We start from the raw sequence: 27209 nt of genomic DNA on the forward strand, positions 1-27209 counted from the left end.
TTCGAGTCTCTGCATTACTGCCTCTGCTAAGAACCCTGATATCAGAGATCCCATGGGTATTCCATTGGTTTGTCTGCAGGTTTTGTTGGTGAAGTGAGTGGTAAGCATTTGGTCCACTAGCTTGGCGATATTGTCCTTGCTGATGAAGTTGGTGGTGTTTGGTGTATGTGTCTTTGGGTATTCTAATAATGTGGTCAGTGTTTCCTTGCCAGGTTGATGCTGATGGATGTGAACAGAGCTGTTACATCAAAGAAGACTATTATTTCATCCTATTCTATCCTAGTGTCTTTGATAATGTTCAGGAATTCTTGGGTGGAGTGGGTGAAGTGGTGTGAATCTTCTACTCAGTGTTTTAGTCTTTGGTCTAGCTCCTTGGCCAATCTGTAAGTTGGTGTTCCAGGTAGTGAGACTATGGGTCTGAGGGCAGCTCCTGGTTTGTGAATTTTGGGTAATCTGTAGAAGTATGGTATATAGGATCCATCTGTTTTCATTTTTTTGGAAGTCTGCCATATTTGATTCTCCAGATTTCTGAAGTTTTTTGGAGTAGGGCTGTGATTCGGTTCTCTAGTTGTGGGGTCAAGTCTATTGCCACCTATTGGTAAGTGTCAGTATATGCAGGCTGTGCATTCGCTTTCTCAATATAGTCTGTTTGGTTTAGATTGACTGCCAAGCGTCCTTTGCCTGCAGGTAGGATAACGATGCTTTCATCTTTTTTGAATGCTTCTAGTGCTTTCCTTTCTTGCATAATGAGTGTGTTTCCTTCCTTTTTCCTGCTTAATGTTGGTGTGACTGTCTATCTAATGGTTTGCTGGGTTTCTTCTGTGAGTTGGTTTTCTTTCAGTGTTGTTTCTAATGCTGCTAAGAAATCTTTTCTGTCCATACCCTGGAAGTTGTAATTTAATCCTTTTACTAAGATGGCTTTTTCAGTGTCTCTCAAGGATCATTCAGGTAAGTTTTTTTATCCATGCTTCTGTGTTGTCTGTGTTGTTATTTTGTGTGAGTTTGTTACTGTTTTCTGCAGGTCTAGTTTTTTTTCTTTTTCTGTGTTTGTCGCTGTATAATGTCTTTGGCTCATTGTACTGTGTCTGTCCGTTCATGGTCTGTTGCGTTAGCGAGTAAAGATTTTTGGCGTGAGATTTCCCAGTTGTATTTACAGAGACTCTTGTGGGCAACATTAATAATTTCTCTAAGCATTCTGTGGCCATTTTGCTCTGCTATTCTTTTGACTAGTGAGGTGTTAAGGGGAGGTTTGTATTTAAGACGTTTAGATAGTACTTGTTTCCTTAGGCATTCATGCAGGAAGTACAGTTGTTTGTGGGTGGCGCTCTGTCAGGTGGCGCTCTGTTGTACGGCATTGATTTTCCATTTTTGGGCCAATTTTAGTGTATAGTGCCCATAGGTGTTAGCGAGTTTTGAAAACTTGCTAATGGAATGAGTTGCCAGAAGAAGTGGTGAAAGCTGGTATGGTTACAGCACTTAAAAGGCATCTGGATGAATATGTGAAGAGGAAAGGTTTGGAGGGATATGAGCAAAATGCTGAAAATGTAATTAGATTTATATAGGATATCTGATCAACATGGATGCGTTGAACCAAAGGGTCTGTTTCCATGCTGTATATCTCTATGTTTCTATGACTTTGTGACTTTAAGTATTTCATCTAGATTACTGTAATGCAGCAATAGTAGGGCTACCTTCATTTGTGCAGCTGAATATTGTAATCATTCGTACGATCACCAATGTACTAATCATGTCAGAACAGGCCAAGAAAAATGACATTGAGACAGTCAATGACTGGATATACCCAGGCTGATTCAACCCCACAGGAAACAGCTGTATTACACATAGAGAAGCTGCAATTACATCAGTCAACCCTGCTACAAAGTGTAGTGTACGCTCACAGTAGAAGCTTAAGATGGTGGCTTTGAGCATACACGCATTAGCCTTGATGTGCATACGACTGGCGGAGTTATAACCAAATGCACAGTGAACAAAGATAGCACAATTGAGCTATGCTTAGCCCCAAGATGTCTAAACGAAAGCTTCCCAAAATGGGGGTCAAGAAATTTTGAGATTGTAAACTCTGTGGCAGCCATTCTGAAGTGGCCATACATCATAGAACTAAATTACAATAGCTCATGCTCTTGCCCCAACAAGTACCTACTCTCACACTTGATCCCCATTCTCACAGGTCGCCACTCGACAAACACAGGTCTTCCCACCCTGCCCTATGCCAATCGTAAGGGTCTCCCACCCCACCCAGTCTAACACACCCACCCAATTCCACATTGCACTCTTGTATGTGTCACCAATCCTGCAGGCAGGATTGTGCAGTTTGTAAGCACTGCATCGTTGTGAATATTGTCATTAAGTGATACAATCACCCAAATATAGTGAGCACATCAGCTGCACAAAAACAATTGCTGAAAATGCACAAGGGTGATTAAGAAAGCATTGAGTGGGTAAAAGCCATCCAATTAATTCTGAAAGGTTACTAGGAAAACTCCCAAATATCCATCAATCTCCGCTATTTAAACCAAGCTGCTATCTTCCACAGACAATAATCCTCTTTGTTTTGGCTTGATTATTTTGACTCTCAGGATGCTTACTCAAGTTTTCTCTTGGGAAGATGGTGATGTTACTGGTTTAGTAACCAAGATGCCCAGGCCAATGTTCTGGGAGTATTGGTTCAAATCCTGTCATGGCAGCTAATGGAATTTAGATTCAATTAATAAAATTTTAAATTGAAATCTAGTCTTATTAATGGCACCTATGAAACTATCAATTGTTCTAATAATCCATCCAGCTCATTGACATTCTTTTTCTTCTCCGTCTGTCCTGCATGTGACTGCAAACCCTAACAAAGTGGCTGACTCTTAATTGTCCTCTGAGTAGCCCATGCAGGTCAAAGGTAATTAGGAATAGGCAACAAATGCTGGCCTGGACAGCTTTAACCAGAGCTTACATAAAAATAAATTAAAATTAATCCATCTATATGATTTTCAACCAGGAATTCCTATTGAGATTTCTCCTTCCTTAAAATTTGATGTTGCTTGTACATATGGCTATGAGGATTCATTTTTGTGCTGTTTATTAACTGAGGTCCCTATGGTTTGGGTCCAATAATTCCTGCTTAAATTCCCTGCTCTCCTCTTTAAAAGTGGAGAAGGAACAGGGAACTGCACAGAGAGCCTGAGGGTTATTTGAAACAAAATGACAGTTCTGATTGAAATGGACTGTGGGAATTAAATCACTCTCTAGTGAGATTTGAAACCTCATCCATCAGCTCGCTGATGTTTCCACACACACATAATGCAGTGTAATTAATTTGGACCGAGAAACAAGTCCACACTGACAATCCCAGCAGAGATAAACTGCCTCTATATTCTCTTATTGTTTGGAGAAAAGATCACACATCTCCACCCTCAGTCCATTAGAAGCTTTGATACACTGCTGCTTCACACTCTTAGCAATTAGTGGACATCTATTTCCCTGCTTATATGAATTTAAGCTCCTTGATGACACCATTTTCTTCACCATATGAGAAAATAATGGTTGAACTATTGGTGGTAGGAGTCGCAATGGGAGAAATCAATATGCAAATCAGTTTTGAATCCTTTTACATTTCTAATTAAACTCATAGCAACCATAGCTAAGTGCTTCAACAAAGCATGAGAAATATGATTTATTAGTGACTGCAAAAAATGTTTCTCATAGTCACCCACATATTTTGGATTTAAAATAGAAAATATTACAGTCAGCCAGTATTTGAATGAAGAAAGAGGACATTTGGAAATGGGTCTTATTTTTTTTAAGAACTGGATTTAAATATGCTGATTTTAAATTTCAAAATCAGTTAATATGCAGAAAAAGCAACAAAAAGTTTCAACAATGTGACAAAATGAAATGCAATATTATTAGCATTTATGACAGCAAGAGATTGTTGAAACAGTGTCTGAACAAATATTTCAGAGCTTATTCATTGACCATATTGTGTTAGACTGTTTATACTACATAATGAATTTTGACACCATAAACAGTATGGGATGTAAGTCAATGGTTTGAATTAGAAATGATGAAATGTTCCTCAAGTGAGGGTTTCACACCTCAAAGCCGCTTGAAAGAACTCTTAGCTCCAATTCAAACCAAATTGCATGCTTCTATAATTTGCCATTTTGGATGTCATGATTGCGTGAGTATATAGGCCACCCTATCCAAATGGAGTAAAATTCATATACCCATCCAGATGCCTTTTAAATATTGTTATTGTACCAGCGTCTACCAAATCCTCTGGCAGGTAATTCCATACATCCATCACCCACTGCGTGAAAAAGTTTCCCTTTAGGTCCCTTTTAAATCTTTCCCCTCTCCCCTTAAACCTATGTCTTCTAGTTTTGGACTTCTCCACCCTGGAGAAAAGACCTTGGCTATTCACCCTATCAGTGCCCCCACGGTTTTATAAACCTCTCAGCTTCTGGTGCTTTGGGAAAACAGCCCCAGCCTGTTCAGCCTCTCCCTATAGCTCAAAGCCTCCAACCCTGGCAATATCCTTGTAAATCTTTTCTGAACCCTTTCAAGTTTCACAACATCTTTCCGATAAGAGAGAGAGCAGAACTACATTCCGTAGTCTTACTTTTTTAGAGGGTTTTGGTGAGCATGGAGTTAAGTGCAGGTGCCTGATTTTTCTTGATACTCATGATCGTATGAATTTTTAATCCAGCTCTGAGGTTACTGATCACAGAGAATGTTCTTTCTAATTTGCAAACAATGTGACCCCTTTAAGTAACCATGCAAACATGTTTAAAGGGCAGTGTATTTAAATGACGTATGCATTCTTAAAATGTTTTAGATGATCTTAAGTGATTGATTGGCTCCTTCAAATTACACAATCTTATCCTGAATGAGCAGAATATCTTCCAAGAAGCACCAGCGGTATTAGAGGTGGGAAAGTGTTTGTCAAGGCATTATAAAAGTTGCTTCTTTCTTATCCTATTACAACCTGTCTTTACGAGCGGTAAACCACACAATGAAGCCCCCTTGTAAAATCATTCCTGAAAATATTAATATTCAAACCCCACCTTTTAGAGATTTATTCTAAATATTTTCTTTGTCCCTGAGATGTGCCTTCCGAACTGCTTCAAATATGGGAAGGAGAAGCTCAATTGAATGCAGCTATGAGTAAGACATATGTCTTCACTGCTCCCCACACCCCAATTGAGAGTATGTTAGATTTTCTCATCTTTTATTTCACAAAGACATGGAGTCAAATCCATTGCAAGATTTTAGAATGTAATCTAAACTAATACATAAATCCAGAATTGAGGCAGTGCTTTGATGCTGGAGATACTAACATTCTGATAAGACATTGGCCAGATGGCAACAGGTTTATTTGAAATCACAAGCTTTCAGAGCACTGCCCCTTCATCGGGTGAAATGTTGGACTATAACCTGGTGTTGTCTGACTTCTGACCTTATCCACCCCATCCAACACTGGCACCTCCACATCATGGATTACACATCATACTGAGACCATACTGTCCGTGTGGGAGAAGATCTAATGGCATTACTCAAAGAATAGGATGTTTTCCTGAAGTGCTGCCTAATTTTCCTCATTCACTCAGCACCTCAAGAGCAGATTAAATGGTTCTGCCTTGTTTGCTATGACCCAATTGACTGTTACAGGAGCCAGTAAGACAATATTGACATCATTAACTACTCTGTTTTCTCTTGACACTGTAATGTTTAATAATCAACCAAAGACCATCAGGAAATCTAAATCAATTTATAATTTTTAAAATTAGCTGTTGACCTTTAGAGTTCTTTTTCCCCTTTTCATCACTACCTAGCAATGCTGAACACCTCTTTATCCAACCATGATTTGCTTTCATTACTAATGAGGTATGAATAATAAAAAATACTATGTCTGTCATCATGAGAGACATTTTAATCAACCTGTTCAGAGATATTATGACACATCTCTGGACTTGAACAGAGGCCCCCTGGTTCAGAGGTAGGGGTACTACCACAGTACCACAGGAGCCCTTCTGTCAACAGGATATCATTACTTACTTTATATTGACTCACGTAGGCACCAATCTATCACAGTGGGAAGTAAAATATACAGAGAATTACATAACGGGAAATGCAGTAAAATTGATTCCAGTCCAAGCAAAAGGAAATGATTACTCAGAAGAGCAACTTGAATTTTTACTTGCTTATCTTCAGAGAAACATATCAAAGTATTTTCTTGCACAGTGAGTGACGATGGAGCTTCTGACAATGATAGAATGGAGACTGAAAATTGCTGTCATGAGAAAAGTGCTGTGGGAGAAAGGATATGTGTGTTGTGAAAAGCATCAAAGGCAATCTAAACTCAGTTCTATATTTTCTATCAAGTGAATTCTTACTTTAATTAGTGCCTTTTGTGTTATTGTCTTCAAACTGTCCAGACACATTACGTTATAGTTCCAGGGCAGGTACGACTTGAACCTATACTGTTTAGCTCCAAGGTTAACTACTATCTCTGTGCTACAAGCTCCTTCACTCTCCAGCCACCCACACACAACCTGCATGTAAGTGCTCCTCTAATACCTTCTATGTTTTTTTTTAGATTACTTACAGTATGGAAACAGGCCCTTCGGCCCAACAAGTCCACACTGACCCGCTGAAGCGCAACCCACCCAGACCCATTCCCCTTACATTTACCCCTTCACCTAACACTACAGGCAATTTAGCATGGCCAATTCACCTAACCTGCATATTTTTGGATTGTGGGTGGAAACCGGGGCACCCAGAAAAAAACCCACGCAGACATGGGGAGAATGTGCAAACTTCACACAGAGAGTCGCCTATGTACATACATTTATAAACATCCATTTAGTTAACAATATACCAGTGGGAAAGAAAGGACATAGAGTTGGGCGGTCGAGGGTGATGGCATAGTCTGCCCAAGCAGGGCTCAGGTCTTATTAAATTATAATCTATTCTATAATATCTCTTTAAGTTGCTGCAGGCTATTAAATTCTGAAGTCTTGCTTGCTCTCAATCCCCGATGGTGAGTTCTCAAAGAACATTCATAAAGTTGAGGGCTTGCTAAGTGTATTAATCTCAGATTGATGCTGAAAACTACCGCATGGTCAGGTCACACCCTGTCAGGTATGTATGAGGGTGGTGCAGCAGTACTGTCCCTGCTCCCTGGAACAGGGAGGCCTAGATTCATGTTTCACCTGCTCCAGAGGTAGTAATAACATCTCTAACAGATTGGTTAGGGGAAAAGTAGGTGAAAAAATATGTGAATTAAAGTCAGGATTTTGCCGAGTGGAGAGACTAGGCCAGTGTATGAACTTCACAGTCCCATTAATGAAAAGTATCCAACCTCTTCTCCCTTTAGCAATAAGCAATGAATCCAACTTTGTGCTGCTCTTAACACAAACAATCCACCTGACATCATTGAGAATACAACAACAGAGAAAATAGTAACAACCCAACCTTGGTAGTTGAGATAACTCTTGCTTTTGTATGGTAGTGTAAAGTGGATAAGACCATAAGACTATAAGACATAGGAGTGGAAGTAAGACCATTCGGCCCATTGAGTGCACTCCGCCATTCAATAATGGTTGATGGGCATTTCAACTCCACTTACCCACATTCTCCCCGTAGCCCTTAATTCCTCGTGACATCAAGAATCTATCAATATCTGCCTTGAAGACATTTAGCATCCCGGCCTCTACTGCACTCTGCGGCAATGAATTCCACAGGCCCACCACTCTCTGGCTGAAGAAATGTCTCCGCATTTCTGTTCTGACGCCCTCTAATTTTAAGGCTGTGTCCACGGGTCCTCGTCTCCTCGCCTAATGGAAAACATTTCCTAGCGTCCACCCTTTCCAAGCCATCTATTATCTTGTAAGTTTCTACTAAATCTCCCCTTAATCTTCTAAACTCCAATCAATACAATCCCAGGATCCTCAGCCGTTCCTCATATGTTAAACCAACCATTCCAGGAATCATCCGTGTGAATCTCCGCTGGACACGTTCCAGTGCCAGTATGTCCTTCCTGAGCTGTGGGGACCAAAATTGGACACAGTACTCAGTGTTTACACTGCTGCCTCACAGCACCAAGGACCTGGATTCAATTCCAGCCTCAGATGACTGGCTGTATGGGGTTTCCATATTGTGTTTGTGCTGGTTTCCTCCCACAATCCAAAGATGTGCAGGTTAGGTGAATTGACCATACTAATATTGCCCATAGTGTTTAGGGATATGTTGGTTAGATGAATTAGTCAGGGATAATGGAGTGGGTCTGGGTGGATTGCTCTTCGGAAAGTCAGTGTGGACTTGTTGAGCCGAATGGCCTGTTTCTACACTGCAGGGTTCTATGATTCTATGATCTGACATCTCTACTGAATTCCCATTTCTTCCACAGAAATAGAAATCTCAAGAGATGTTAAATTGGATGCTGACTTACTGTTGCATTTTTTACAGTTTTAACACATGATGACACATTTAACTCATAGATTGTGAAGCAAGTAAGGCTGTTGCCTCCAAAGGTGCCTGCAGGTCACTTAAATAAATAAATAAATTTAATGGTACCTCAGAAAGTATATAGGCACCAGAGGGACAGAATATTTTTCATGTTGTGAATATACTGAACTCGTGCTCTGACTCATAGAGGACCAAATAAGGTTTACATTTGCTGGCTTAAGGGGATGTTTCTTCTCGAATCTGGAAAGATAGTCAAAGAGCAGAGTTGGAAGACACAACAATCAAACAATGATTCTTCACAAATGGTGTAATTTTGCCTCCAGCATAGTGTTTTATCTGATGTATCAATGCTTTTGTAATTTGTTTTAATTGAAGAAGTTGGGAATGACATTGAAGAGTCAGACATTTATTATAACTATAACATATAAACATTATATTCCTCAGGCACTGAAAAGGCTGGGACAAAATGAAGATATTAGCTTACAACACAGGGGCAAGTTTCCAGTAATGTGTCATGCTTCAATCAATCTGAAGTAAGTTGGAGTATGAGAACTTTATACACTCAGGCCTCACGCTATAATAACATAATAATATCATGAGCATGTCTCTTAAAGGTATAATGACATACAGGCCATGAGACAAACACAACATCCCACTTTTCAGAAAGATAAAAACTTATACCCAACAGATTGGTAATGCCAAATAGACATCTACATTGTGAATTTGATGATTATACAAACAGGCAAAACAGTTCTAAAGGATTGACAGCTCAAGCTTTAATGTAATGCTCAGAAGTGTGACAATTCATCCTGGCCTGATGACCATACATTAATCTGGAGAGGAATGCGTTGTTTTCGGTTACACTTGACAGCCTTTGATACTTCTTTTGTCTTGCTGCTGCTCACTGCAACACCACAGCTCAGTCACTATGAGATCAAGAAAACTAAAATGTTAACTCTGATTTCTATTCACAGATTCTGCATTAGCTGCTGAGCTTTTCCGGCAATTTCTATTTTTGAGTTCAATCTCTATCATGAGAGCACTCTTTCTCACTCTGTTTTGGCTTCTGTTACAACGTAGCACCATGACTAGCAATGACTTTGTAAGATCGAGGCTGGTTGTATATTTGAGAAACCTTTGCTGATATCCAAGTATGTGTATTTTTACTTCGCACTCTTTGCCTGAAAGCACAGTTTTGATCATTCTCATCCTGCTTGATCATAATATATATTTTCATTCTCCTCTGACCATGAAGAAGAAAGTCCTGTGCCTTGGGATGGTTAGGTAATTGGTTGCTGAACAAGGTCAGTTGCACTTGCTTTTTGAACATAACTTGTACTGGAGATGGCAAAGCCTTTCCTATTGATATTGCATAAGAATGCAGCAATACACTGCAAAAATGTTGCTTTGCTCAACACTTAATGACAATTGGTTTGATTGTATGTGATGCAGTCTGCTAGATCAATTGAGCCTGGCAATGGGATGGAGGTGTGACTGAGGATGGACAATGAGTTGAAGATGTGATATAGGTAACTTTCCACTCAATACACATATCTTGAAGTGGTTTGCCAAGGAACTACAGTCTATTGTCAATCACTACCTGATCCAGAAGAATGAATAAACTGAAAAGAGTTACAACATTCAACGTGTTGTTAAGATATTGAGCAATGGTAACTTAGAGAAGTAATCCATCTCAAGGATCTAATTGTCCCAATGCACTGTGATAGGATTGTTAATTTCATCAAGGAGTGGAGGAATGTTATGTGGATGTGGAGGATCTCTTGTGATGATGATGTCACTTTAAAAAGGTTGTTTTGTTCTTGGGTTTTTTTTCAAGAGAGCTTGTAAAGGCAGAGGTATTGAAATGTCTATTTTACAATTCCAGTCGAGTGGCCAGTTTTCCTTGTTCAGATTTTTTCCAGAAAACATACAAATTCCACACAGTCATCCAAGACTGGAATCAACAGGTCCCTGGCACTGTGAGGCACTGTGCTGCCATGCTGCCCCTTTCAAATTCTCCGAACTGCCAAGGCAGGATTCAAACACAGGTCCCCAGAATATTAGCTGAGCATCTGAATTGTAACAATGAAAAGCTGCTGAGTTAGCTGTAGGAGAAGCTGCTGCAGTGAATAAAGGGCACCATGGTTCAGCTGATGATCCCTGGCTGACTTCTTTCTCTCTGAAATCTCTCCTGTCTGGAAGAACCTGTGTTTGAATTTATCTTTAGCCAAGGGGTGTGTTTGTGGGATGATATGGGAATTGGAACAGCTCCTTAGTTAAGTTGTTGGGTCGGGTCAGTTAAGTTTTCTAATAGTTAAATTGTTCTAAATACCATTTTCTTTTGTCCATGTTTCAACTGTAGTGTTTTGCTAAAAGCTGAACAGTTTGACCAGCTGCATCACCCCTGGAATGTCCACTTCACATTTGCCTTTAAAATAAGAAAAGGTTAAGGTCTAGGCTACCTTCTTAAAATACATTGAGGAGATCTTGCCTGGTCCTTCACACTCTCAATGCTGAAGTTGATATGTTTGCATGCCACGCACACATCGAAAAGTCTTTGAATAGTCTGATTTATTCCTGGACAGTACACAGACTCACAAACCAGCTATCCTGAATGTTCTATACCCTTTGTCCCTTGTGTAATATGGACATGATACCTTAGTGTAATGTTATTGTCAATAGGATTTGTTAGCCTTTAAAAGTGATTTGTCATTTTATAACAAGTTGTGATTTGTATAGCCAAAATAAACAAATCTTCTCAAGTACCTCAATAATCCTATCAGGCCTTCCCTCAATAATGATTTTTTCAAACATTTATAGTTGCTTAACTTTGAGTTGTTACTTGCATCTGCTCTCATTGGCTCTGGTCACAAAGTAACAGGTCAATCTTGAGAACATCTTCAACGTAACAGTCTAGAGGATTAGCATGCATTACAAGAGGGATATCTTACTCTTTATGTTAATTGGGTAAACTGCTTAATATGTAAGGCTTCATCAACCTGGGACTTGGCTTTTATCATGTTTTAAAGTCATATCCTTGGAAATTGTTGACTGAGTCAACTGTTATGTGTGGTTCTTTCTCCTCCAGTGGGTGTGGCTTGAGTCTCATGAATTTTGACTACACCAAGATCTGTGCACAATGATAAACTAACTCTGCCGGGGCATGGGAACCTGGACTGTAGCTTTAGGGTACAGGACCTTGAGTGTAGGGAGGTTATGAATAATGCAGCGATCTCGAAGGAGGGTACCTGTAAACAGAAGGGTGGATTGAAGTGTGTACACTTCAATGCCAGAAGTATAAGAAATAAGGTAGGTGAACTTGCAGCGTGGGTTGGTACCTGGGACTTCGATGTTGTGGCCATTACAGAGACGTGGGTAGAACAGGGACAAGAATGGCTGTTGCAGGTTCCAGGGTTTAAATGTTTTAGTAGGATCAGACATGGGGGTAAAAAAGGAGGAGGTGTGGCATTACTTGTCAAAGATAGTATTACAGCAGTAGAATGGACGATGGAAGAGGACTTGCCATCTGAGGTAGTTTGGGCTGAGGTTAGAAATAGGAAAGGTGAGGTCACCCTGTTAGGTGTCTTCTACAGGCCTCCTAATAGTCCTAGAGAAGTAGAGGATAATATTGCGAGGATGATTCAAGAAAAGAGTGAAGGTAGCAGGGTGGTTGTTATGGGGGACTTTAACTTCCCAGATATTGACTGGGAGAGCTATAGCTCGAGTTCATTAGATGGGTCGGTGTTTGTCCAATGTGTGCAGGAGGGTTTCCTGACACAATATGTAGACAGGCCAACAAGAGGTGAGGCTATACTGGATTTGGTTCTAGGTAATGAACCAGGCCAGGTGTTAGACTTGGAGGTAGGTGAGCACTTCGGGGACAGTGACCACAACTCGGTGACTTTTACTTTAGTGATGGAGAGGGATAAGTGTGCGCCGCAAGGCAAGAGTTATAGCTGGGGGCAGGGAAATTATGATGCAGTGAGGCATGACTTAGGATGTGTGGATTGGAAAAACAGGCTTCAAGAGAAGAACACTAATTTAAGGGCGGCACGGTGGCACAGTGGTTAGCACTGCTGCCTCACAGCGCCTGTAGACCCGGGTTCGATTCCCGACTCAGGCGACTGACTGTGTGGAGTTTGCACGTTCTCCCCGTGTCTGCGTGGGTTTCCTCCGGGTGCTCCGGTTTCCTCCCACAGTCACAAAGATGTGCGGGTCAGGTGAATTGGCCAAGCTAAATTGCCCATAGTGTTAGGTAAGGGGTAAATGTAGGGGTATGGGTGGGTTGCGCTTCGGCGGGTCGGTGTGGACTTGTTGGGCCGAAGGGCCTGTTTCCACACTGTAAGTCTAATCTAATGAGATGTGGGGATTGTTCAAGGAGCAGATACTATGTGTCCTCGATAAGTATGTACCAGTCAGGCATGGTGTAAAGGGCCTTGTGAGGCAGCTGTGGTTTAGTAAGGAATTGGAATCCCTTGTGAAAGGGAAGAAGGCGGCATATGTAAAGATGAGGCGTGAAGGTTCAGTTGGGGCGATAGAGAGTTATAAGGTAGCCAGGAAGGATCTAAAGAGAGAGCTAAGAGAAGCGAGAAGGGGACATGAAAAGTCTTTAGCTGGTAGGATTAGGGAAAACCCAAAGGCTTTCTATAGGTATGTGGGAATAAAAGGATGACTAGGGTAGGTATCGGTCCAGTCAAGGATAGTAGTGGGAAGTTGTGTGTGGAGGCGGAGGAGATTGGAGAGACACTAAATCAATACTTTTCATCAGTATTCACTCAGGAACAGGACACTGTTGCTGATGTGAATATGGAGTCACAAATGATTAGAATGGATGGCCTGGAAATATGCAGGGAAGAGGTTCTGGGAATATTGGAGAGGATGAAAATAGATAAGTCTCCTGGGCCTGATGGCATTTACCCTAGGATCCTATGGGAAGCTAGGGAAGAGATAGCAGAGCCATTGGCCTGGATTTTTATGTCGTCATTGTCAACGGGAATAGTACCAGAGGACTGGAGGATAGCGAATGTGGTCCCCTTGTTCAAGAAAGGGAGTAGGGATAGCCCTAGTAACTATAGGCCAGTGAGTCTGACTTCAGTGGTGGGCAAAGTCTTAGAGAGAATGGTAAGGGATAAGATTTATGAACATCTGGATAGGAATAATGTGATCAAGGATAGCCAGCATGGTTTTGTGAAGGGCAGGTCGTGCCTCACAAACCTTATTGAGTTCTTTGAGAAGGTGACTAAGGAAGTGGATGAGGGTAAAGCAGTAGATGTTGTGTATATGGATTTTAGTAAGGCGTTCGATAAGGTTCCCCATGGTAGGCTAATGCTAAAATTACGGAGGTATGGCATTGAGGATACATTAGAGGTTTGGATTAGGAATTGGCTGGCTGGAAGGAGACAGAGGGTAGTAGTTGATGGACTATGTTCATCTTGGAGTGCAGTTACTAGCGGTGTACCACAAGGATCTGTTTTGGGGCCATTGCTTTTTGTTATCTTTATAAATGATCTAGAGGAAGGGCTTGAAAGCTGGGTAAGCAAGTTTGCGGATGACACAAAAGTCGGTGGAGTTGTGGATAGTGAGGAAGGAAGTGGTAGGTTACAGCGGGATATAGATAAGTTGCAGAGCTGGGCAGAAATGTGGCAAATGGAATTCAATGTAGCTAAGTGTGAAGTCATTCACTTTGGTAGGAGTAACAAGAAGATGGATTACTGGGCTAATGGTAGGCTACTTGGTAGTGTGGATGAGCAGAGGGATCTTGGTGTCCATGTACACAGATCTCTGAAAGTTGCCACCCAGGTAAATAGTGCTGTGAGGAAGGCATATGGTGTACTGGGCTTTATTGGTAGAGGAATTGAGTTCCGGAGTCCTGAGGTCATGTTGCAACTGTATAAGACTCTGGTGCGGCCTCATCTGGAGTATTGTGTGCAGTTTTGGTCGCCATACTATAGGAAGGATGTGGAGGCATTGGAACGAGTGCAGAGGAGGTTTACCAGGATGTTGCCTGGAATGGTAGGAAAATCTTATGAGGAAAGGCTGAGGCACTTGGGGCTGTTCTCATTGGAGAAGAGAAGGTTTAGGGGAGATTTGATAGAGGTGTATAAGATGATTAGGGGTTTAGATAGGGTCGACACTGAGAACCTTTTACCGCTAATGGAGTCAGGTGTTACTAGGGGACACAGCTTTAAATTAAGGGGTGGTAGGTATAGGACAGATGTTAGGGGTAGATTCTTTACACAGCGGGTTGTGAGTTCATGGAATGCCCTGCCAGTAGCAGTGGTGAACTCTCCTTCTTTATGGTCATTTAAGCGGGCATTGGATAGGCATTTGGAAGTTATTGGGCTAGTGTAGGTTAGGTAGGATTCGGTCGGCGCAACATCGAGGGCCGAAGGGCCTGTACTGTGCTGTATCTTTCTATGTTCTATGTTCTATATGATAGTTCTTCCACTGCTTGAACTTTAGTGTCTATCAGATACAAGATTTCAGGAAGCCAAGATTGGCTTGCATATCGGTACTACAATGTGATTCTGCTAATGCACATTAATGATAATCTGTTATATGCTGTGAAATGTGGGAGGAAACCAGAGCACCTAGTGGGAACCCATGCAGACACAGGAAAACATGCAAATTCCACACAGTCATCCAAGACTGGAATCAACAGGTCACTGGCACTGTGAGGCACTGTGCTGCCATGCTGCCCCTTTCAAATTCTCCGAACTGCCAAGACAGGATTCAAACACAGGTCCCCAGAATATTAGCTGAGCATCTGAATTAATAATCTGGTGATAATACTGCTAGGCCATTCTCTCTTCATCTACATTGTGGTTTGTTGAGTACAGGGCAGAAGTAGGTACTGCAGATGTTGGAGATTAGATTCAAGATTAGAGTGGTGCTGGAAAAGCACAACAGTTCAGGCAGCATCCGAGGAGCAGGAAAATTGATGTTTCGGACCAAAGCTCTTCATCAGGAAAGCCCATTTGTTGAGTACAGTTTGGCCTCTGGAAACAGATTTCCTGAACCTATGTGCCCAATGTCCCTTGATACTACAAGCTTTGCAATAATTGAGAAGCTGGGCAGTTTTTGGTAATTATGATAAACCATGTACTTCTCTGACCATTGCAATAATGTTAGCCTCACCTCAAGCATGAAATTGTTCTTGGCCTGTCACGATCCTCAAGTAATGTATCAATAGTATAGGCCTTTTTATGGCCCTAAGGGTTCTGCCTAATGGGTTTGAGTTACGTAGATGCCATGAGTAAATCAGTGAACCTCTCTCTCAGGTCATCTTTAAAAAAGGTCATGTTCATGTCCCTAACTTCCAACAAACTACCAAATGGACTGTCAATGTCGCTGTCTGTATGACATGAGTTTGAGTCTGTTAATTCTGAAATTATTTCTTACCTTGATCTTGTCTTCAAGAACCTTCCAGATCTTTTCTGGACCTTTCTGAACATCCATGGCATAACCAGATGTGCGAATTCTGCAAAACCCCTTCTTGCCAATGGCAAACTAAATTTTTAGAGCTCTTGTCTTGGGACCATCCATAGCTTGACATGTAAAATAGAACGGTATATGTTTTTAAACATAGTTTCACTTCAGTCAAAGCGTCACTGAATCATTGGTTCATAATGCGATTTCTGCTTTCTATGATTTCACCTTAAAATGTTGAACAGTACCCATCTGAAAACATACGTTTCCTGACTTGGTGTCAGTATAAAATTTAAAAATGTTCCTTCTTTAAGAACAATGGCTTTGCAACTGCTGTTAGAAGAAATGGTTACTTATGTATTGATTGCTAGGAACAGAGCATTTTAGCCTTCTAACTGTCTGTACTCCAATTGACTAGCTTTGTGTTTAGCAATGTTCACATCAGACTCTTTTTCTAACTAAGGCAATCTTAGAAATTTATTTTATCTCAAAAGGTATTACATTCTATTCAAAACTAAATGAATTTTTTTCACTACTGATCAGTGCCCTATCAATGGCAGTCTGTAAGCAGTCTACATTCACAGCACTTGCTGCTGCTTAAAGATGAGGAACTCTCCCTTTTGTCTGAATTCTCTATTTGACTATGTTGTTGTCAGGTTAGTCTTCACTTAGCTTTTCAAATATCTGCCACCAAGATATTGGAGTCTTTTATAGATCTCACCACTGCCACCATACTGTGAGCTTACACTGAACAAGATGTTTTACCTGTTGCAGCTGTGCCTGTGTTATCTTCTATGGAAAAAAGGAATGTGTGTGGATATCATGGTACTGAAGAATTCAACAGATATTTAATGCAATTACCTACCATGTAGAAACATTGCTTACCTGGAGGAGCATAACCCCCACCCCAGACTGGAGACAAATACTCAGGAGACAGGCAGGATTCAGGCAAGTAGCAGACTTTTATTCTTGCAAAAAACGGCCAAAGGATCTTCCCGAATCTAGTCTCAAAATGAGAACATGATTATTCTCTTAGTGTTTGGATCAAATCAGAAGAGAGATCATGACACTGATTTTTACAGTGCAATACAGCATTTCTGTACATTTTGTGTTACAATGATCACATCAGCATCATCACAATGTCCTTCCTCCTTATTCCATGCACCCAATCCTGTAAAACACTCAATCAATGTGGGCATTCCTATGGATAGCCCAAAGTTCCCATGATCTCATGGTGCTTAACAGACATCATAATCTCCAGGCCTTGGGATCTTTCTATGCATCGTATTAATTCACATTCCAAAGTTACTGGTTATACTCCTTCTGGTCTGTCCCACACTTGCTTATATTTTGGACACCCCATGCTAGTCTGTTACCCATCCTCGACCTCTTCATCTCCAACTGCCGTTGTGACATTGACTGCCTCAACCTGTCCACCCCCTCACCCACTCCAACCTCTCACTCTCACAAAACACAGCTCTCCACTCCCTCTACTCCAATCCCAATCTCACCATCAAACCAGCAGACAAGGGCGACACAGGGATAAGTTGGCACACAGACTTTTAGACTGCTGAAGCCAGATGCCAACTCATGGACACCTCCTCCTACTGCCTCCTCAACAATGACCTCACCTCCCATCACCAAACCATCATCTCTCAGACCATCCACAACCTTAGCACCTCAGGGGATCTCCCATCCACAGCCTCCAATCTCATAGACTAGAACCCCGCATCATCTGGTTATACCCCTTACCTAAAATTCACAAACCTGACTGCCCTGGTCGATCCATTGTCTCCACTTGCTCCTGTCCCACCAAACTTATAGCCTCATATCTCAACACTGTCCTGTCCCCCTTGCTCCAGGATTTCCCCATACATTTGTGACACTACCCATACCCTCCACCTTCTCCATGACGCTTGTTTCCCCAGCCCATAGTGCATCATCTTCATCATAGACATCCAGCCCCTGAATCCATCCATCCACCATGGCGAAGGCCTCCAAGCCCTCCGTTTGTTCCTCTCCCACCAACCCAATCAGTACCCTTCCAGCAACACACTCATTCGATTGGCTGAACTGGTCCTTATACTCAACAATTTCTTCATCAAATCCTTACACTTCCTCCAGACCAAAGGGGTAGCCATGGGCACCCACATGGGCCCCAGCTATGCCTGCCTCTTCTTAGCATACGTGGAACAGTCCATCCTCTGCAGCTACACTGGCACCATCCCCCATCTTTTCCTCTGCTACATTGATGACTGTATCAATGTCACCTCATGCTCCCACGAGGAGGTTAAACAGTTCATCAACTTCACGAACACCTTCCACTTTACCTCAAGTTCAACTGGACCATCTCGGCACCTCCCTCCATTTCCTGGACCTCTCTGTCTCCATTTCGGATGACTGACTCAACACAGACATCCATTCCAAACGCACCAATTCCCACAGCTACCTGGACTACACCTCCTTCTACCCCGCTCTTGTAAAAATGCTATCCTTTACTCCCAATTCCTCCATCTCTGCCATATCTGCTCCCAAGAGAAACAATTCTACTCCAGGACATCCCAGATGTCTTCCTATTTCAAGGACAATAATTACCCTTTTCAGGTGGTCAACAATGCCCTCCAGCCTATCTCCTCCACTTCCCGCACCTCTGCCCTTGAACCACATCCCTCCAACCACAACAAGGATAGAACCCTCCTCGTCTTCATGTTCCACCCCACCGATATCCAGATACGATGCATCATCCTTCACCATTTCCACCACCTACAATCAGACACCAACATCAGAGATATATTTCCCTCCCCACCCCTACTGGCATTCTGCGGAAACCATGCCCTCCATTACTCCCTTGTTAGATCCACGCCCCGCCCCCCCCACCAACCCACCTTCTACTCCCTTGCCAATCCAAGAGGTGGGAAATCTGTGCCAAACCTCCCTCCTCACCACCATATGAGGCCCCAAAAGATCCTTCCATATCCAGTTGAGATTATTCTGCACACCTAAATACCTCATTTACTGTGCTTCTTGCTCTCGATGTGGTATCCTCTAAATTGGGGAGATGGACGCCAACTCACGGAATGTTTCAGAGAATATCTCCAGGCCTTATGCATCAAAAAACCCCACTGTCCTGTGGCTAAACATTTCAACTCCCTCTACCACTCAGCCAAGGACATGATGTCCTGGGCCTCCTCCAATGTCAAATCCTAGCTACCCCATGCCTGGAGGAAAAACACCTCATTTTCTACATGGCACCAATGTTGATTTCGCCAGTTTCTTCATCTCCGGTACCGCCAACTCATCCCAGATCCAACCCTCCAATGTGGCTCCGCCCTCTTGGACTGTCTTATCTATCCATCCTCCTTCCCACCTCTCTGCTCCACCCTCCACTCTGACCTGTTTCATTGTTTTGGAACTTTGGGGAAAAAAAAGTCAAAACAACATCAATTTTAAAAGGGAGAAGATCAGAAAAAGAAGCACATGGTGAGGTCATTGCAGGAGAGACAGAGAGAACCTGCACAATTGCTGCCTTTGTTGTTTGAATTCATAGATCATTGGACATCGGAGTGCATCTGGGAAAATTAATAAACAGTGAAATTCACAACTGATCTTGGAGGAATTGTTGGGTAAAGTTCACAGCACAGAATCAGGTAAGTTACTCATTGTTTTAAGTGTGGCCTACAGAGAATCTGCAGTAGTGAGTAGTGAGGGTTCTTTCTTGATTATATATTTTTTAGATATGTTTGTAGAGGAATAAGACGGTGTTAATGTCTGGGTCTGTAGATTGTGAAGGAGCAAAAAAGGCCTTTAATAGAGTGATACATACTTCTTGTCAGATGTGGAAGTTTAAAGAGAGTTTAAGGGTTACTGTGGATTATGTCTGCCATAAATGCTGTTAGCTGAAAATCTTATCAGATCAAATGGATTCTTTGGAGAGACAGTTGGATGCGATGAAGAATTTGCAACAGCAACAGTATGTGATGGATGGCAGCTATAGGAAGGGGTGGGGGGGGGGGGGGGGGAAGAAGTCTCAGATACAGTTACATAGATGGGTTAACTCCAGGAAAGGTAAGAGAGGTAGGCAGCTAGTGCAGGAGTCTCTTGTGGATATACCCATTTTCCAAAACAGGTATGCTGTTTTGGAAAAGGTAGGGGGTAATGGATTCTTAGGGGAACGTTGCAGTAACAGCCAAATTTCTGACATTGAGACTGGCTCTCCTGCAACAAGGGGTATGTCGGGTTCCAAGAGATCAATTGTGTTAGGGGATTCTTTAATCCGAGGTACAGACAGATGTTTCTGTGGCCAGCAGTGAAGAAGCAGAATGGTGTGTTGCTTCCCTGTGCCAGGCTCAAGGATGTCTCAGAGAGGATGCAGAATGTTCTCACTGGGGAGACGGGCCAGCAAGAGGTCATTGTCCACATTGGAACCAATGACGTAGGAAGGGATAAGGTTGAGATTCTGAATGGAGATTACAGGGAGTTAGGCAGAAATTTAAAAAGGAGGTCCTCTAGAGTTGTAATATCTGGATTACTCCTGGTGGTACAAACTAGTGAGGGCAGGAATAGGAGAATAGAGCAGACGAATGCATGGCTGAGGAGCTGGTGTATGGGAGAAGGATTCACATTTTTGGATCATTGGAATCTCTTTTGAGGTAGAAGTAACCTGTACAAGAAGGACGGATTGCACCTAAATTGGAAGGGGCTAATATACTGGCAGGGAAATTTTCTAGAGCTGCTTGGGAGGATTTAAACTAGTAAGGTGGGGGGGGGGGGGGGGGGGGGGGGGGTGGGAGGTCGCCCAGGGAGATAGTGAGGAAAGAGATCAATCTGAGACTGGTACAGTTGAGAACAGAAGCGAGTCAAACAGTCAGGGCAGGCAACGACAAGGTAGGACTAATAAATTAAACTGCATTTATTTCAATGCAAGGGGCCAAACAGGGAAGGTAGCTGACCTCAGGGCATGGTTAAGAACATGGGACTGGGATATCATAGCAATTACAGAAACATGGTTCAGGGATGGGCAGGACTGGCAGCTTAATGTTCCAGGAAGGATGCTACAGGAAGGATAGAAAGGGAGGCAAAAGAGGTGTGGGAGTGGCATTTTTGATAAGGGATGATGTTACAGCTGTGCTGAGGGAGGATATTCCCGGAAATACATCCAGGGAAGTTATTTGGGTGGAACTGAGAAATAAGAAAGGGATGATAACCTTATGGGATTATATTATAGACCCCCTAATAGTCATAGGGAAATTGAGAAACAAACTTGTAAGGAGATCTCAGCCATCTGTAAGAATAATAGGGTGGTTATGGAAGGGGATTTTAACTTTCCAAACATAGACTGGGACTGCCATAGTGTTAAAGGTTTAGATGCAGAGGAATTTGTCAAGTGTGTACAAGACAATTTTCTGATTCAGTATGTGGATGTAGCTACTCGAGAAGGTGCAAAATGTGACTTACTCTTGGGAAATAAGGCAAGGCAGGTGACTGAGGTGTCAGTGGGGGAGCACTTTGGGGACAGTGACCATAATTCTATTATGTTTAAAATAGTGATGGAAAAGGATAGACCAGATCTAAAAGTTGAAGTTCTAAATTGGAGAAAGGCCAATTTTGACGGTATTAGGCAAGAACTTTCAAAAGCTGATTGGGGACAGATGTTCTCAGGTAAAGGGATGGATGGAAAATGGGAAGTCTTCAGAAATGAGATAATGAGAATCCAGAAAAAGTATATTCCTGTCAGGGTGAAAGGAAAGGCTGGTAGGTATAGGGAATGCTGGATGACTAAAGAAATTGACAGTTTGGATAAGAACAAGAGAGAAGCATATGTAAGGTATAGACAGGATAGATCGAATTAATCCTTAGAAGAATATAAAGGAAGTAGGAGTATATTAAGAGGGAAATCAGGAGGGCAAAAAGGAGACATGAGATAGCTTTGACAAATAGAATTAAGGAGAATCCAAAGGGTTTTTACAAATACATTAAGGATCAGATGGGCCAATGGGCTGAGAAGTGGCAGATGGAGTTTAATTCAGATAAATGCGAGGTGCTGTATTTTGGGAAAGCAAATCTTAGCAGGACCTATACACTTAATGGTAAGGTCCTAGGGAGTGTTGCTGAACAAAAAGACCTTGGAGTGCAGGTTCCTAGCTCCTTGAAAGTGGAGTCGCAGGTAGATAGGATAGTGAAGAAGGTGTTTGGTATGCTTTCCTTTATTGGTCAGAGTATTGAGTACAGAAGTTGGGAGGTCATGTTGCGGCCGTACAGGACATTGGTTAGGCCACTGTTGGAATATTGCAATTCTGGTCTCCTTCCTATCGGAAAGATGTTGTGAAACTTGAAAGGGTTCAGAAAAGATTTACAAGGCTGTTGCCAGGGTTGGAGGATTTGAGCTATAGGGAAAGGCTGAACAGGCTGGGGCTGTTTTCCATGCAACATCAGAGGCTAAGGGGTGACCTTAAAGAGATTTACAAAATTATGAGGGGCATGGATAGGGTAAATAGGCAAAGTCTTTTCCCTGGGGTCGGGGAGTCCAGAACTAGAGGGCATAGGTTTAGGGTGAGAGGGGAAAGATATAAATGAGAGCTAAGGGGCAACTTTTTCATGCAGAGAATGGTATGTGTATGGAATGAGCCGCCAGAGGATGTGGTGGAGGCTGGTACAATTACAACATTTAAGAGGCATTTGGATGGGTATATGAATAGGAAGGGTTTGTAGGGATATGGGCTGGGTGCTGGCAGGTGGGACTAGATTGGATTGGGATATCTGGACAGCATGGATGGGTTGGACCGAAGGGTCTGTTTCCATGCTGTACATTTCTATGACTCTATCACCATCATCCCCCACCTGCATCTACCTATCACTTTCACAGCTGCCGTTCCCCCTTCCTATTTATCTCTCAGCTCCATTCTCCCTCCCACATTCCTGATGAAGGGATTATGCCTGAAATGTTGACTCGCCTGCTCCTCAGATGCTGCCTGACATGCTGTGCTTTTCCCAGCACCACACTTTTCGATTCTGTTCTCCAGCATCTGCAGTCCTCACTTTCTCTTATCTCTCAGGACAGCTGAGATTCTGTTACTCAATGCATTCCATTGCTATCTCTATCAAATTCCTCTTATCTTCCACTGTTCCAATTATATGTGTGTGTGTGTGTGTAATAAAAAAGACAGTTGATTTTAACCAACTGCTGTAAGATTCATAATATTAATTTCTATATTAAAATTAGTTATAAAGTGTAAAATTATACAGCTACCTCTACTGATAGCACTTTGTGATTAATAAGTTGCCACCAATCTAATTTGTTCTGTGCATACCATGAATGTTTTAGAGATAGGACAAATTGCATCCTGAGACTAATTAACTTTCACATCTATGTTTAAATGTTTTTCCCCTAGTATTTCAATTATACTTTGGTTATTTCTGTATATATATATACATATGCTGTAATCTATCTGTATGATTACATGAAGAATCTTTAACTGGAACCTATTTCTTAATATTGTGAGTAACTTCAAAGAAACAATCAATTACTACAAAATAACTTTAGCTGTTGTTTTCACAACTGCTTAATGAGTTAGATTGCCTGATCCATGAGCTGAGGTTTGCAGCCTTCGTTCTAACTGGAGTTGTTCACTTAATGGGACAATGTCCTTTCATTAATGAGGCTGGAATTAATCACTTGACTATCCTTAGGCATCCTCTTATCAAACTGTCTCGGATGGTTGCTTGCAGGGCCCCCTCATAAACTTTGGAGTAGTCCCATTCAAAGGTATCATTCTATTTCACTGAAATGCAAGAACAGGCTATTTATCTCTGTTTTGTGTCTTAATTCTGGGGTAGACTGTTTTATTCTGTTTAAACCTTTTTGGCCATCTCTCAAACATGGGCCACCATTACAATACCTCAGGTACATAAGTGCAATTTTAAGCTGTTAGTTTACAATAATTAGATTCCCTACAATGTGTTAACAGGCCATTTGGCCCAACAAATCTACACCAACTCTCTAAGAATAACCCACCCAGACCCATTTCCACTTGACTAATGCACCTAACACTATGGATAATTTAACACGGCCAACTCACCTGACCTGCACATTTTTGGATTGTGGGAGGAAACCCACGCAGATACTGGGAGAATGCACAAACTCCACGCAGTTGCCCGAGGCTAGATTCAAACTGGGTTGTTGACATTGTGAAGCAACAGTGCTAACCACTGAGCCACTGTCCTGAGCATACTTTCAATAGAGAGTCATGCTTCAAATGATATGAGGTAAGATAGAGTATGATTCTTCAATCTTTAGCTATGATATAGTGATGATATAATGAGCAAGTCTTTTAAATACACACTAACATATTGACCACGAGATATGGCACAATAATAATAACTTTGATTTCTCAGCTCTGGGCTCTGTGTCACTGAAAAGTTCATAATAATTTCCAAAACTACATATGGGACTAGTTTTTAAGTATTGTGATATGAAGTAGGCTAATATCCTTTCATCATACAACAAAATTGAATAGCAACAATTATATTTTTGCATTTCTAGACAATATGCAATCACAAAAATCACCATAAAATGGTAATTTGAGTTTTTAATTATCCACTATATAGAGACAGACAGCACATTCCAGGTAATCTGTGAAAATGCTGAACTCCCATTCTCTATTCTTGAAACACAGTAATGCTAATTAAAAGCTGGATCCATTGAGGAGGATAAATATTGTACAGCACACTTAGAGAATGAGCCTGCTATGAAAATAAACACAGATTTATCTAAATCCTTGGTTTAATTATTCAGTGCAGCCTCTCTCCGTCCAGTTGGAATACTCTGTGACAAATACAGTAGCAGCTGTCATCAGCTCAGGCTTATTGGGAAAATGTTTCCACTTTGGGGATGGAAGCAGCAGGTGGCTATGTCGCTTCCTCTATGTTCTGGTGAATATATTTATTTTCTCCAATATAAAAAGACATTTTAATTTAATATTACTGGTAGCTCTGGTTGTTTTTGCTGCTTTACACAAGTTCCTATATTTTATTTAAATTCCCAGATGGTTAACTGTTTGCCCTACATTTGAGCACTTAAAGATGGTGGTGTATACATAAACCAGAAATAAATGCCAGAGATGAAATCTTCCCCAATGAGATCCTGCTAGCCCAGTGACTCTCGAACTTCTTTGGTTAAAGAATCCTTTCTCAAATGAATGAGTAACACGGTGGCACAGTGGTTAGCACTGCTGCCTCACAGCGCCAGGGACCTGGGTTCAATTCCCGCCTCAGGCGACTGTCTGTGTGGAGTTTGCACGTTCTCCCCGTGTCTGCGTGGGTTTTCTCCGGGTGCTCCGGTTTCCTCCCACAGTCCAAAGATGTGCGGGTCAGGTGAATTGGCCATGCTAAATTGCCCATAGTGTTAGGTTAGGGGTATGGGTGGATTGCGCTTCGGCGGGTCGGTGTGGACTTGTTGGGCCGAAGGGCCTGTTTCCACACTGTAAGTAATCTAATAATCTAAATACTGTTATATAGTACTCATAAAAAGTCTTATTTGTAAAGAGTGTTTTAATAACGCTATTTAAAAAAGTAAATTATTTTGACAAGTAATTTGAGAAATATTTCATGAAGGTAAACTATGATGACTCAGAGCCAACAAACTAGGGAAATGATAACTGTGATTCTAATACTTTAATACATGTTGACTGAGTTGCTTTTAATGTGGCTACAATTGCCAGTTGATGACATACGGACTTTATCAATTGACAGATCACATCCTGTGCAATCAAATATTGGCCAAAGTCTTTTTAACACTATCTTAACAAACATAGATATTTGGCAGCCTTGAAGCAGGCATTGTATTATATTCATTTAAAAATAATTCCATAAGCATGGGTTTTCTCCTTTCTAATTGTCCACACAAGGATTGGATATTCCCGTGGGCGGCACGGTGGCACAGTGGTTAGCACTGCTGCCTCACAGCGCCTGAGACCCGGGTTCAATTCCCGACTCAGGCGACAGACTGTGTGGAGTTTGCACGTTCTCCCGTGTCTGCGTGGGTTTCCTCCGGGTGCTCCGGTTTCCTCCCACAGTCCAAAGATGTGCGGGTCAGGTGAATTGGCCATGCTAAATTGCCCGTAGTGTTAGGTAAGGGGTAAATGTAGGGGTATGGGTGGGTTGCGCTTCGGCGGGTCGGTGTGGACTTGTTGGGCCGAAGGGCCTGTTTCCACACTGTAAGTCTAATCTAATCTAATCTAAAAAATTTGACAGACCTACACAAAGCCAATGCGGTTTCTCTATGTTCTCTAGCTGTGCAAGGAATTCTCAACATTGGAGTAGATTTAAGTAAAACTGACAGGATTTTCATTATTACAACAGTTAAACCAACAAGCAATTAGCACAAACAGAAATATTGGAAATTCTCAGCCGGTCAGGCATCATTACAATGACAATTGCTAAATTCATTTGTCCAAATTAAAAGCATCCATGTATCCAAAAAGCAGCCCACCTCCCCCGTCTGCTGAAAACAAATGCGAGATTCATTGCTGAAATCCAGGTAGCCGGGGTGCTCCTTACAACAAAGAATTCAACATTTTCATACCTTTGAAAGTCAAATTTCTGTTAGCTGTCGTGCAGGAAAGAAACATTAACTATTGTTAATTTATACAGATAGCTTGCGTTTTCTTCTTTCCTACCCCCTTCCGTGTCTCATCAGCGAGAGAGATTATTTCACAGACCCACTGAAAACTTTCTAAAGCCTCTGAGGGGTTCAGTGACCCCAATTTCAGAACTACTGCATCAGAATTCATTATCTGTGCAGAAGTATTGGAAAAAAAAACGAAATGTAATTCAGATGTGTTGCTTTCCATGAAATCCTGAGTCAGCTTTGTCTTCAAACTCTGAATGTTATTTCTTTACATTGTTGTAGACAAGAGGAGAGGTAAATTGCTCTTTTAAAATAAATTTCTCCTATTCAGTGGTGATTTTTCTTATGTTTTAAATCTGCATTCATGGGATCTGGGCGTCACTGGCTGGGTAAACACTAATTGTCCATCCTGAATTCCCCTTGAGGAGGTGGTGCTGGTCTGCCTTTTTGAACTGCTGAGGTCCCTGTGCTGTAGGTAGACCCATAATGTTGTTGGGGAGTTCCAGGATTTTGACCCAGTGACACTGAAAGAACAAGAATATATCTCTAAGCCAGAATAGTGAGTGGCTGGGAGGGGAACTTGCAGGTATTGGATTTCCAATGTATCTGCTGCTGTCCTTCTAGGTAGAAGTAGTCATCCATTTGGAAGGTGCTGTTAAAGGAGCTTTGGTGAATTTCT

The 27209-nt window shown here is 41.8% G+C and overlaps 1 long non-coding RNA gene across 1 annotated transcript; it reads right to left on the bottom strand.

Annotated features, from left to right (window-relative positions):
- Nucleotides 1-10833: 10833 nt before the first annotated feature.
- Nucleotides 10834-16833, bottom strand: LOC132824711 (uncharacterized). Its single transcript, XR_009645693.1, has 3 exons — nt 16792-16833; nt 15880-16025; nt 10834-10906 (listed from the first exon to the last, which is right to left on the bottom strand). It is a non-coding gene; the product is annotated as an uncharacterized LOC132824711 (long non-coding RNA).
- Between the last annotated feature and the right edge of the window lie 10376 nt (nt 16834-27209).

This window comes from Hemiscyllium ocellatum, chromosome 19 (assembly GCF_020745735.1).
Source record: "Hemiscyllium ocellatum isolate sHemOce1 chromosome 19, sHemOce1.pat.X.cur, whole genome shotgun sequence".
Taxonomy (NCBI): domain Eukaryota; kingdom Metazoa; phylum Chordata; class Chondrichthyes; order Orectolobiformes; family Hemiscylliidae; genus Hemiscyllium; species Hemiscyllium ocellatum.